At 35.2% G+C, this 14,994-nt stretch overlaps 1 protein-coding gene and 1 pseudogene across 1 annotated transcript in view; both read right to left on the minus strand.

Moving 5' to 3' along the window:
• The window catches only part of MOXD1 (monooxygenase DBH like 1), an 81,202-nt gene that overhangs the window by 35,432 nt on the left and 30,776 nt on the right, over positions 1 to 14,994 (minus strand). The gene's annotated exons all lie outside the window — the stretch shown is intronic.
• LOC129404704 (small nucleolar RNA SNORA51) lies at positions 4,833 to 4,948 on the minus strand (annotated as a pseudogene).

Here is a 14,994-nt window from a genome sequence, read left to right on the forward strand (position 1 = left end):
AATTCATGATTTCCTGGGCCAAGACACAGTACAAGGCTTAAAGCACTTTTCTTACACATGGCCAACCCCAATTCAATCCAAGGCACCACATATTACCGTCTAAGCACTGTTAAGAGTGATCCCTGAGCAGAGAGTCAGGAATAATTCCCAAGAATAGTTTAGCATGGCTCCTTTCTCTCCCCCAAATAGCTGGATTCCTCACTTTATAGCTTAACACCCCCTGAGAACCAATGCCATGTGAATCAATAGCTCCTGCCTTCTGATGGTAAGAACTACATGGGAACTTAGAAACTCCCACAAAATGCCTAGTATCTGCAAAGAATTCATTCAATATTTTCATTATTTCCCATTCAAAATCATTCTATGATAGCACTGTAGCACTGTCATAGCACTGTCATCCCGTTGTTCACTGATTTGCTCAAGAGGGCACCAGTAATGTCTCCATTGTGAGACTTGTTGTTATTGTTTTTGGCATATCAAATACACCAGGGGTAGCTTGTCAGGCTCTGCCTTGTGGGCAAGATACTACTTCCTTGAATACCACAATGTATTTATACAATGTAGTAGCCTTAAATATGTAATATGCACTCTTCAAGCTCCTTCAAAAACATTTATTTCCCTAATCCTGAATCAATGCAACATAATTTATTTCATCTTCTAACTTTTAGTCTACATTTTGTTATTTGAACTAATAAATGGCCAGGATGAATTTAAGGTGTTACTCAGAAAACTCAGTTATATCTTCTGAGAGTTTAGGCTGTTGGAATAACCAAGAGTTTTCTTCTTCAAACCCACTCTCATGAGTTCACAGCTCAATGGCAGATGTCACTGCCTATGGCTTCAACTCTGAGCAGGCACAGTTCCTGCTGAGAGTATCTGGTCAGGGCCCAGAGGTCTTCTCTTGGTTCTGCATCAAACAGCTTGTTTCTCTGGGTCATTATTTTTTTATCTTTTTTGGTTTCCTTTGAAGTAGCAGTTTCTAGATGACTTTTTGTTATTATTGTTGTGTGTGACCTTTTTTTAAATAGTTTAAAGGCCTAATAATTCCAACCATGAAAGGAAAAAACTCAATTACTAACAGATGATCTTCATGATAAAATGCCACAGTCCCAAATTAGGGAAAAGAAAATAAAAATTGAGTTTATTTAGCCCAATTCAGCTTACATATAAAAACAACCAAGTAAATTCTTTTCCTAATTTAATTATTTATTTATTTTAATGTAGATAAAAGCCACAACCATTGATACAACTCTAGAATTCCAGTTAAGTTCTTTATTAATAAGAAATTTATTTTAATATTCTGAAACTTCCAGATCCTTGGTTTACATATAATTTATAATGGTTTTATTTATTTTAAATAAAATTTGTCATTTTAGAACTTATTCATCATACTTTATGTATTGTGCGTCCTAGAGAAATTCAATAAATGGATCACCTTTCATTTTCTTCTAGAAGTAGGGACATTATCAGTGAATGTGTTTCTTTTATTCCTTCAAAGTTTAAAGATTAGACTTAACTGTAAGTAGTAAAAATTAACAAAATTGCCTCAGGCAATTTTTCTGTTCACTTTTATTTGGAAGTGTAGTATTCATTGCTCTATAAATTTGAATTAAATTTAAAGTATTCAGTTTTTTAACACTACAGTGAAAGGAGAAAATGATATTTAGTGTTTTTCTCTAAGAAGAAAATTATGTTTGCATGCATTTGGCAATAAATATGGATCTCAAAACTAAAACTTACTTCACTGAAATTTGCCCCTTCTATGAGGCAAAGTAGCACAGTAGAATTTTTCAGTGAAGTACATAATCCACACTGACAGAGATTCAAAGTTCATTTGTTTGAGGGATAAGATAGGTTTTTCCGAACACTGTCAATTCACCATTACTGAATTGAACCTACACTGGACTCATTCATCCAAAGAAAACTCATTACACACCAATGTCAGGAAACTGTGCCATGAGCTAAAGATTCAAGGATAAGTACAGCCAAACTGCCAGGAAGTTTAAGTTCTATGGCCAAGAAAAAAGCTGAGTCCCATAGAAAACTTAGGTGTTGTGATATTAATAATATGAATCTGTAAGTATTTTTGCATACCAAACTTATATATCACAATTAATATTTCATTTTATCCTCATACATTCCGAGACAAGCAATTCTGTCTTCATTTTGTATACAAAGAAACTGAGGTGCAATTAAATAAGTTGAGCAAATTCACACAGCTGCCAAGTAGCAAGAAGGATTTGAATTTATACCTAGGGCAGGCTGGTTTAAGTCACCTTCTCTGACTCCTTTCTTATTAATCCCTATCTAATACTCCCTGTCTTATTACTTACAGTAGAGGTGTGAAGAGGAAACTCTGATTAGAAAAAGAACTAGAATATAACTCAAAATAATTTTATACTTTAATGCTACAGTACTATTTCAAAGATCCAGTGAATTTATTTAAAGGGAGTTTTGCTTTCTGGTAAAAAAAAAGATGATTAAATAAAACATAAAAGAGACTAAGCTTGGCATGTCTGAGAATTTGTGGTAAGTCATTACTAGAATTTAAGAAAATAGTCTTTTATACTACAAAAAAAGTTTAGCAAATAAATGAATACAAGTAGACTTCTATTATAAATCCATTCTCTCTTCACTTCCCTCTCATTTTCTGTGTTCAAACATGAAGCCTCTACAAAAAGGAAGTCCTCATTTATAAGACAATTTCATGAAAAAGGGAAAACAATGAACTAAAGTACATGTCAGGCTGTAGTTGGAGGTTTAGTTTTTTTGTTTTTATTTTTGGAGCAAACTTAGCAGTGCTCTTAGATGCAAAGTATTTTCTACCTCTTTGAGCCCTCTTGATGGTCTTCTATGTACACATTATGGATATCTTAACTTTAGGGTCATGTTTAACTCACCCTTTCAAAAAACTCTTTTCTTCTATTACCTTTAATTTAATGGAATAAATAGCTCATGCCATCTAGGTGCAAGTTTTTGAAGAATAAAACAAATATCCTATTACTCTTTGGGGTTATTTATTTGCTTCTTAATTAAATTGAAACTTTATATCTAAGAAAATAAAGAACATTATATGAAAATGACTCAGAATGAGTTAACATTTTATCATTTTTTTCTCTTTTATACCACTTTGGCCCACTTAATACAGCACATGTCTATGCTCTTTCTTTGTTCTTGACATTGATCTGCACCGCCAAACTCATATATATACTAAGGTGTTTTAAGGATAAAGAAGTCATTAGTCTTTTTTTTTTTTTTTTGCTTTTTGGGTCACACCTGGAGATGCACAGGAGTTACTCCTGGCTCTGCATTCAGGAACCACTCCTGGCGGTACTCAGGGGACAATATGGGATGCTGGGAATCGAACCTGGGTCGGCCGCGTGCAAGGCAAACACCTTACCCACTGTGCTATCACTCCAGCCTCAGAAGTCATTAGTCTTAACAGGTGTAAGCTGCTTCTTTTCTAAATATGTCAACCCTATACATTAAATAAACCTAAAATAAATATTTTAGTCAATAACTTTGATTAGAACTTAAATAGTTTAAGATCTTTAGCTATTAAATAGCATTAACAGTACATAGGCCAGAGAGGAAATGTAATAGATAATGTGTTTGCCTTGTGTGCATTCAGGAATGCCGTCCCCATTCCGCCACGCACAATCTGAGCACAGAACACAGAGAAAGCACAGCAAACTGTGGCCCCTCCAAACAAAAGAAATACAACTATATAGTCAAAGAGAAAATTTCAAATTTCAGGATTCTGGCAAATTTCCAATCTTGGCAGTCAAAAAAAATAAATCTAAAAAAATATATAATGAATAGAATCATAATACTAGTTCCCAAAAGACTCATCCCTCTGCCCCCTGCCATGACCCATCACTTCTTTACAGTCCTAACCCTTAATATTAAATTACTTGCCAAGTACTTCAACTTTTGCAAGATATTTGCCTTCTTTCTCTAATATTCACGACTACTTTCCAAGTTGAGGTTTACCTTTTGTTCTCTAATGGACTGTATTTTTACTACATCTAAGGTATATTCAATTCATTTAGGAATCTATAGGATATAATGCTAAATGAAATAAATCAGAGGGAAAAGAATAAATACCAGAATATCTCACTCATCTGTGGAACAAAGAGAAAGAAAATAAGAGAATGAACAGTGTTAAATAATGACAAATATTTGGCCTTGGATTACAAAAAATATTAATAAAACTGGGGGAAGGAGTGGGAAAAATGAAAATTGGACCAGGTGTATCATAAGGATAGTGAGTGAAGAATCATGGGCTATTTGGGGTTGATGGTGGACAATCACTCTATATCAATACTATGAAATTTTACTCTATTGTAACCACACTACCTAGACTACAATACAAAAGTCACAGATAAAATGAAACCACTATATGTAAGCATACAGATATAATAATGTTTATTGAAAAAAATTGTTTAAGTGTTCATAGGAAAAATGCATGAAATAACCTGAATGACTAGTGCATACTATACTAGAAATTTATGGCTATCTATGATAAGGTATTTTAAGATATACTATTAAAGCAAATTCTTAGTATATTGTAACCTGTCACTGTCACTGTCACTGTCATCTTGTTGCTCATCGATTTGCTCGAGCGGGCACCAATAATGTCTCCATTGTGAGACTTGCTGTTACTGGTTTTGGCCTATCGAATACGCCACAGGTAGCTTGCCAGGCACTGTCGTGCGGGCGGGATACTCTCGGTAGCTTGCAGGGCTCTCTGACAGAGGCAAAGGAATCAAACCCAGGTCGGCTGTGTGCAAGGCCAGCACCCTACCCGCTATACTATCTTTATATTTTTTCTATGTCCCCCTATTTACAGTGCATACCAGGCTGAGGTGTACAGGAGTTGGGTTTACTATGCCTCTTTGTAGGAGCCAGTGTAAAGAGAACAGACTTTAGTAAGAACCAGTAGGCCACTAATGCTAATTTTGTTTAGAAAGGAAGGAGGATTAATTCAATACAATTATATAAAACTTTATAAATGTTTTATTAGCACAAAATTATGGAAGGAAACACATCCACTGGTATCTCAGGAGCAAAACTAAGGAAAGCTGGACACTGCTATTTGTTCTTTTGCAAACTTTCCCCTTTTCTGTACTGTGATACATTGTTATTGAAACTCAAGCAAGTACTCATTAGAAAATACTTTGTAAAAATTCCAAGCATCAATGTCAAAATAAAAAATAAGACCATCAAAGTACTTTGTTAAATGCAACTTTCAAAGTTGTCAAAGCAGCACAGATACAGATGGCAGGTGAAATGGAAGTAAGCTGGATGCTCCCTTAAAAAACAATCTGTGTGACGTGCTATTCCATCTTCCCAACCATGCCACATTGGTCTGGGGAGAAGGCTCAGGCAGCACGAGCACAAGATCTGTAATCCCAAGGTCCAGGTTGGATCCCTGACACCTCATAGTCCCCAACACAACTAGGAATGAAACCTAAACCCTGATCAGAGTAGCCTTTGAGCACTACCACATCTGCCCCCCCCCAAACAAACAAAACAAAAAGTCCCAAGCCATGAGGGACTTGTTTATTCAGATTATTGAAATTTAGATTATTCCAGGAGCATAACATCTCACATGTGAATTTCATATGACTACTAACTGAAGCTAAAGAATAAATAAATGAAGCCATATAATATTTTTTGTGCTTGGAACAAATAGATTTTGAAATAAAGTGACTGAACCAACATTCTGTTGGAAAATTTTATTTACTATATGAGTGGAAAATGTTACTCATAGTACTGACATTTTCTGTTTATGATTAAGGCACCAGTTTTTCTCTTAAATCTAACTCAATTGTGAATCTTTACAAACATTTGCAATGAAAGCCTGCCTACATTACAAATAAGATATATTGATAGGCTGGTTCTCTAAAGAACTAAGCTTTATCTCAAAAGTAACTTCAGAAATAAAAGCAGAAACAGTGAGAATCGTATAAAGACTGAACTCCAAATTACAAAGGATCTAATGCAAAATATAAAGTGTAATTGGTTATAACAAATATATTTCATTTTCCCCTCCTTTTAAAGTCTCAGGAAAGTCAAATAAATCAAAGTGAGTTTCATTAAGTGCTCTAAATTATTGGATAATTATGTCTACATAATTTAAAGCTTTTTCAAAAGCCCTAAATATTCTTTCATTATAGATTATTAAAAGATGACAGAGTATGGAGCTGAGAGTAGCAACTAGTATTGGCCCAAAATAAAATAAAATAAGATTTTAAAAGATGACAGAATACAAACTGAAAAAATCTTGAGTATATTTTTTAGCTTGAAATTGCTTCTAGTTCATATTGAAAGAAAAATACAGATAAATAATAGCTCTTTGGAATTTATGACTTAAATTTGCATTTTAGTTTAAATTAATTGATAGGATTAAAAAGTCCACTGTTATTTACTACATTTTATTTCCCACTAAATAAAATGTTGAAAAAAGTGAGCAGAAAGTTTAAATTTAAAGTTTAAATGGATAAAAGTTACTACAGTGTTAAAAAAGATAGTAGTATGCAGAGTGCTAGCCTTACAGCTGGCCACCCCGGTTAGATCCCCAGCACCCCATATAACCTAGAATAAACCCTGCAAACAGCCAGATGTGAAGCAAAAAAAAAAAATTACAGGGTGGATAATAAAGCTGGGGAGAGAGTGACAGGTAGTACAGTTGGTAGGGGACCTGCCTTACAAGTGGCCAACCTAGGTTCAATCCTCATATAGTCCTCTAAGCATCACAGGATTGATCCCTGAGCTCAGAGTCAGTAGTAAGCCTTGAAAATTGTGGGGCATGGCTCCAAAACAAAACAACCAAAAGTTACTACATAATGACAGTATATTTGCTTCAGGAGACCTATAAACATTTTCAAATATAATAAGCCACTTAACAATGTATTTACTGTTAGTATAATCTTGTACACAGGCAATATCTTCTGTATCACTCTCACTATAATCCCATTGCTCATCGATTTGCTCGAGTGGGCACCAGTAATGTCTCCAAGTGAGGCTTGTTGTTACTGTTTTTGGCATATCGAATACGCCACGGGTAGCTTGCCAGTCTCTACCCTGCGAACGAGATACTCTCAGTAGCTTGACCAGAGAGGGACAAAGGAATCGAACCCGGGTCAGCCATGCACAAGGCAAATGCCCTACCTGCTGTACTATCGCTCCAGCCCCAGGTAGTGATCTAAGGTGCTGTATTCAGGTAATATCTTCATTTGATCAAAATGGAAACTTAGATACAGAGAGGTTTTATGTAAGTTTATAGGGTAATACAAAAGGTAAAAGAGTAGAGCAAAGATTTGAAAGCATAAAGAATAATTAGAGAGGAAATATATGTGTTATACACATACACACACATATATATCATATAAGTTCAGAGAAAAACGAAAGGGCATATTCAAAGGCTATGTTATCCATTGTTCTAATAAGTTCAGTTTCCATCAAAAATAGTAATTTCTTTTCTTGGAAGTCATGAAATTAAAAAGCTACTATGATTAAAATAAGCAATTTCATTAAGAAAGATTTTTTGGAAAACCTACTATACAGGAAAGTATAATAACGAGGAGAAACATACATCTTTGAAGAACGAGTTATTTTTTAAATGTGGGGTAGTAAATGATCTCTTGAGAACTTTAATAGATTATGATTTAAATGAAAAGTCGCCTATAAGGAAGTCCATAGACATTTCACACACTTAAACTATTAACTCAACTGACTTTGACAAAGAGATTCGATGTCCAACAGACTCAACAGTCACTGGAGCCCCAGGGAGCACCCCACTTCCCTTTCGCCAAGGCTGAAAGGCCTCCACACTCTTCTGAGGAGCTGCCTGTGACTTTTCTTAAAGAACTAATGACTAATACATATTTGTGCAATTAAGAGGTAGCATTCATTTCTATTTTGGAGACTATGACACAACTTGCCAGAGTCGTAGCATTAAGTGAAATGAGTAAATTCGTGTCTGGGGATAAAGCTACACAATGGATTCATTCAAGATAAAATCGTTGACTCTGGTTAGGTCCGAAAGGCCAGTGAGCAAACTCTTTCAATATTTCATGCTAGGGGCCTTGCTATGGTTGATGCATTCTCTGATCAAAAAATGCTGTTACCGTGACAACAAGGAACCGCAGGGATTCTGCATGCTAATCTGACATAACTAGACTATGGATTTAAAGCTTAGGCAGCAGCTGCTGGTTGGCTCTAGCATGGCAGATGTTGGTGGTAACGTCAAGTATTCTTTGCCACATGTGAGACCAGATGGAGCTTCCACACGCACCCATGTATAATACTTTAAGCAGTTTAACACTGGGGCAAGAGCCTAATGTTTTAGTCAATGAATTTGGATTTTAGAACAAAAATTGCATGTTCTGAGATAAACAGCAAAAGTACTCTATATTCTTTTTTTAACATATAGTTAAAAGGAAAATTTTACAAAAATATTATTGGCAATTGATGAACTACTTAGCCTCTCTGGGTTTCATTTTTATTGTGTATATACTGAAGGCAGTAATGCTACCTAATGTGTAGGTCTTTTTTATGAGGCTTGATGATTCTCAAGATGTATAATGTTCTCAGTAAATGCTGGGTCATATCTAACTTCGTGTAGATATTTAAGCATAAAAGGAATAGCTTGTTATTCATCTTCACTTCATGTCTACATCCTCATGACTAAAATCTATTTGCTTGGACTTTTTCTTTCAAACTATTCTTCCCATATGACATAGAACTTGCTCAGTTCTACATTATTTTCTCTTTCTTGCTATTATTGGGATTTTGAGATCTATAAGACAGATCAAAAGGATGCTTCTCATTGATTATGATATATAGTATATTCAATACACATATTATTTCTGAAACTCACTACCAAGTGCCTGTATTGTCAGGAATTCCTCAGGCCAAGCTAAATGCTGAGAGACTAGAGTAGCATTTATAGTCTTATCTTTACTTAATATTTAAAATCCCATATAGAACTAGCCAGTAACATTTAGGTGATGAAAAGACTCTCTTTACTGTTAATAGAATACGCAAAGTCATCAAGAAGACCTTCGGTGTATAGTTTTTAAGATGGATCCATTACATTACAAACATTATTTTATGGATTTAACTTAGCTAAATATATGTATCACACAAGGACATAAATTTGCATTTGATAGAAAAAAGCACATATTAGGTCCAAATTAGTTCGTATTCAAAGTTTCTAACAGAACTCAGCTGTGCTTCCAGGAAACAGCTGGAGTTTTTGTCTCTCCACTTCCACAAAGAATTATGCAATGCATCAAGAAATAAATTATCTCTAAGCCATAAGTTGTTTAAATATTTCTATGTAGAAAATCATAAGTGAATTTTAATATCTTGGATATAACATCAATTTTTACATTTTCTGCATAAAATACTGTATTACTATAGAATATATATTCATGCTACTTAATATAGAAGAGAATTTTATCAGGTAACATGAAATAGAATATAAATGCTATCTCCTGCGAAATTTTAATAATATAAAATATTAATTCTCAACTGTGACATTTGTATCAGGGTCGCTTGGGGATCTTTTCCAAATGTCAGCAACAACAACCACTAGTACAAAGCCTGAGCTCATCCCTAAAAATTATATTCAGTTGGATTCAGTTAAATATCAAGGCAAAACTTAAAAATAAAACATGACCATAACCCAGTGAAGGAGAACTCAACTATAAGATTTTATATGTAATTACATATTTATTATGGGTACATACATATATATGCATGCACACACATATATGTACATATATATGTATAAGTGTGTGTACATGTTCTCATATACACACATATCTATACACTCTATACATACATGTATATACACACAATATAGGTTGGTGTAAATATACATATACATATAAATATACTCACATATATACATGCATGTATATATATATGCACACACTATATTATGAAGGATATTTTTCCAACAATGTTCAGGAAACCTGAAGTTCACCCCTGGTGACACCCAGCCAACAGGGACAGATGGCTCAATGCTAGGGCCTGGTAGTGCAATGCTGCTTAAGCCCCACAGTGTTGGGGTCACCAGAGCCACATCTGTGGCATGCAGTACTGGAAGTCAAACACAAGGCCTTGCACATTCAAGGCAAAGATTCTGACCCCTGAGACATCACCCCAGCACCTATGTGAGTATATTTTTCTTCAGGAAATATATTACTTATATAAATATATTACAGTGGCAGGACATTTGCAGTGACAGTGATACAGTGATATATATATGTATATATATGCATATATATATGCATATATGCATGTTACTTATAGATGTAAATATCTATGCATAATATAAAGTTTTTATGTATAATTTCTTCTTAAATACACACAGAATGTTAATATTTCTGGGGGCGGGGTGGGATTTAATCCATACCTGGTTGTGCTTAAGGCTTATCCCTGGTTCTGTGCTCAGGGATTACTCTGAACACAGAGTAATCTGTGGTGCTTGGCAGACTATAAAAGTCTGGCAGACTGGAGATAGCATCAGCTACATGCAAGGCAAGTATACAACCTGCTGTACTCTCTCTCTCTGGCCCCAACATTTTATATATTCTGGGTGAAGGGCATACCTGGCAGTGCTCAGAAGTTATACCTGGTTCTGTGATCAGGGATGACTCCTGGTGGAGAAGAGGAGACCATACAGGGTGCATGGGATTGAATCTAGTTCTGCCTCATGCAAGGCAGGTGCCTTACCCACTGTACTATTTCTCAAGCTCTAATATTTGATAATTTCAGAAATTTAACTAAAGGGGCTAGGGATATAATATAGCAGGTAGAGAGCTTGCCTTCCATGCAGATGACCTTGACTTGATCCCTGGCTCTGCATACAATCCCCTGTACCCCATCAGGAATAAGGAGTAGTCCTTGAGAGCAGAGCCAGAAGTAAACCACAAGCACTCTAGGTGTGGCACAAAAGACAAAACAAAAAACAAATACAAGGAGCTGGAGGAATAGTATATGGATTTATCTACTTGACTGACATGCAGTCAACTCCTATTCAATCCCAATACTGCATGGGTGTAGACTGTCAGGAGTGACCATCTGAGCACAGAGCAAGTAATAGCTTCTCAGAACTATGAGATGTGGCCCAATCATCCTTCCCCAAATACAAAACTATATATTTAATTTGATTGAAGTTATATAAACTTGAACAGTGCAAATCTATTAAAAGTGTGTTTTGCGTCAGGGATGTGACTCAAAGTAGAGTACATTCCTTGCACGTGAGTTCTGGGTTTGATCCCAGGCACTGTAAGACCCTCAATAACAACCACAACAAGTGATGTGGTCCAGGACCCGAGCACTGTCAGACAGGTCTCACAATTGTAGCACTGCACTGTAGCACTGTCGTCCCTTTGTTCATTGATTTGCTCAAGCAGACACCAGTAACATCTCCATTGTGACACTTGTTGTTACTGTTTTTGGCATATCGAATACGCCACGGGTAGCTTGCCAGGCTCTGCCATGCAGGCAGGATACTCTCGGTAGCTTGCCAGGCTCTCCGAGAGGGATGGAAGAATCGAACCCATGCAAGGCAAACGCCCCACCCACTCTAAATAAAATGTGTGGTGCTGCCCAGCACGTGGCCATTCTAGGTTAGATCACCAGTACCCTGTATTTTTCCCCCAAGCACCCTTGGGAGTGATCCCTGAACTCAGAGCCAAGAATAAGCCCTGAGTATCGACAGGTGTGGCTCAAAAAATAATGATAATAATCAAAAAAAGTCAACTTCCATTACATATGTAATTTCCCTCTAACTTCTAAAAAGTTTTATTTATAAAAACCATAAAAAGTTGTTATATCAAAAGAAAAAATTAATCTTCCTATGTTTGATAAGCATATACTTTTTACACTAAAAACAGACATCAAAATAAAATTGGCATTTTATATCCTATGACCCCAATACAAATATTATCTTTATTTCATTTATAAGCTTGTGAATAATCTTTCATCTGATTATTCTGTATATTTATTTGTTTATTTATTAAAATTCTTGATAAAATAATTTGTCATCAATTTTTTTTCTATTCAGCTTTTGTATTTTAGTATTTAATTAAAGTCCATTTATAAAGTTAAATCCCACTCATAACAATATCTCAACTATACAGAGTTATAGTCTCTGAATTGTGCTAATAACATGAATTTAGTCCCAGAAAAGTTCTGGGGGGGCAGCCTTATTAATTTTCATCTACCAATAGTCATTGCTGGATTAGATGCTGTATTCCGAGTTCTCCAGCCATTCTTAATACCAACACTTCTAGTTCTCTCTGTAATAACACAGCTCAGTATTCCCTGAGCATTCAGACCTAAACTTAACTTCCAAATAAAAATGTTAGTATTCCATCTCAAAGTCTTCTTTTTAGAATCATTACAGTGAATGGAAACAAAGCAGTCATTACTATTATTTCAGTGATTCCAGAGGATGTAATTCAGTTCAAGTAGAAGACTCCAATGATCTTTATGTTATAATACATATATGAATACATATATAAGACTTGCCATTTACCTTCTTTTTACTGAAATTACTTCCAATTTCTTTCTCACCAACTCCTTTATCCCTGAGATTTTATATTAATGCCTTTGTTATGGCCACATGCATAGCATTTGCCTAATCACCTTAAATTAACCTCACACTATTTAAAAGCTTCCTGGATCACTAAGGAAATGTTGTCTGTCTGTGTCATCACCTGTTAATGCTTAGTCCATGCCCCAGAAGTGATAATAGCAGACTTCTCAGTATTCAAATGCCATGAGACTAAGTCTAAGCTTGTTTTCAAGATCTCTGGATTCTAAAAGGTTCTGATGGGATTTATTCAGGTAGCCATGAGTCTATATTCTGAAACTATAGAATTCTTAAGAGCCTGAGGCTGGATATGAGCTATCCGACATCATTCACACAAATTATTTTTTGCTGTAGCATGTATCATCTAGAAAAGCCCTAAATCCTGCGCTAGAGGAATTATGTAGAGAAAGGTTCATTGTTTTGCTAGGACAGTCTGTGTTTAATCTTGGCATGACTTCAGAGAATTTGGATGTTAGGCAAGTTACTTATGCATGCCATGTCTCGGGGTGTTCATGAGGAAAGTGGTGATAAAAACTCACCTCATGGAAGTCTGTGGTGGTCTAACAAAATGACATTTAAATTAGAAAATATAGGCATTTTACTAATATAGCTCTCTAAAATATAAGGGTCATTCATATTCTATATTTGTGAAATGAGCATCTAGAATTACCATAAAATCAGTACTTTTTAAATGAAAGTACTTAATCACTTTAAGGCTGGCACAATCAATAAGTGTACTAATACTTCTCAATTTTATTCTCAATTTTACTCACTGACCCTTTTAAACAACTTCAAAAAGGTGGCCTACATTGGGGGTAGAGTTGGGTGGTAGAACAAAAAAAAGACAAATAAATATCTTTTTATGTCTGTTGAAAATGGTATTATTTACGGTAGAATGGAAGTCTAATGGTTGACCTAAGAATGCAGAAGAATATTTCCCAAAGGATATCACCAGCTGGTTTTTATCCTGACTTAGGCAAGAGCAGGAGGAAATTAGCTTAAGTTTCATTTGGTTTAGAATAATGGAAGCAAGTTATGAAATCTAATTCCTAGGGAACCTTTTCTTCAAAATAAAATAGAAGATTACTGCCTACTGTGGTTTCAATGCAGCCCTGACTGTGTAGCATGAGAAAATATTAGATGGAGTTTTAGCCATCCATCTCTATAATCCCCATCAAGAGAAAAAAAATCAGCAAGTATGATCCTATTAGGCAACAGGTGTTTTCACATATATGCATTTCATCTTCGCTGGAATTTTTGTTCCTACTTAGAAAGTGAAATTGCAAACTCTCAAGAATTTCATTTACCCAAGGTCACTGAACAATAAAACACAGAGACAGAATAGAAAAGCCGTGTCCACAGACCATTCTGTACTTTGTACCAACTTGCAATCTGTGTTGACTCTCGCACGCTTTATTTCTAAAAGCTATTCCTTCTAAGTTGTTTCACTATTGTAATGTATTTTTTCCATATTTTCCCAAGATTAAGAGGTACCTGAAAACCACTGTAAATTGGGGATACAGTTGATAACTAGAAGAAAAAAGTAGATATTATCTCAATTGACAATGACAAATACCACTTAGATAAGTACTATTATTCCCCCTAGAAAGTACTACCTACTTTGGAAAGTACTATTATTTAATAAGTACTATTATTTAATAAGTACTATTATTTATTTAGATTGAAACCTAAGCCTAAGTGTAAGTGCTTCAAGGACAAGATCAAGGTGAAGGTTTGGGGATGCTTTTAACTTCAAGGAAGACAGTGGGATCCTAACACTTCCATTTTAGCACACTAGGAAACAGTCAGAAGCCTGCATAGCAAGAACATCACAGAGCTTCCAAACTCAGTAGATCTTAGTTTTAGTTTTCTAGAGATTCACAGCTATTTAGAAGTACAGTGTCAGTTGAAGCATATACCTAATACATTTATCTTACAGACAAGAAGAGTGAGGATCAGCAAGTTGTTTACTTTAATGTCAGAAAGCTAACTAGCAACAGAGTCTGCAATAAACCACATTCAAAAAAAAAAAACAGGCTTTCAAAGTGAATTCATCCCTTTGGGCTCCGAAGTAGTAATTAAGATCACCCATGTAGCTAGACAATGCCTAAATTTTCTGTGAAGTAGAGAGAACCTGAGAGAAAGTAGGGAAAACTTTGTAACACTGATCATCTAAATCAGCAGTCTTCAAAATGGGCCTTCAGTCAAAGCTTACATATTGGTGATTATTATACTTAGTCTGTGTGTTGAGCTACATCATTGAGGTTTGTATGAATACACTTTGTGACTGTTCTCAGAATAAAATTGTCTAATAATACATTTTTCAGTATTATCAGATTAGAAGCAACACACGCCTGTAAATTGCTCATCTGAAG

Source organism: Sorex araneus, chromosome 4 (assembly GCF_027595985.1).
Source record: "Sorex araneus isolate mSorAra2 chromosome 4, mSorAra2.pri, whole genome shotgun sequence".
In the NCBI taxonomy this organism is placed as follows: domain Eukaryota; kingdom Metazoa; phylum Chordata; class Mammalia; order Eulipotyphla; family Soricidae; genus Sorex; species Sorex araneus.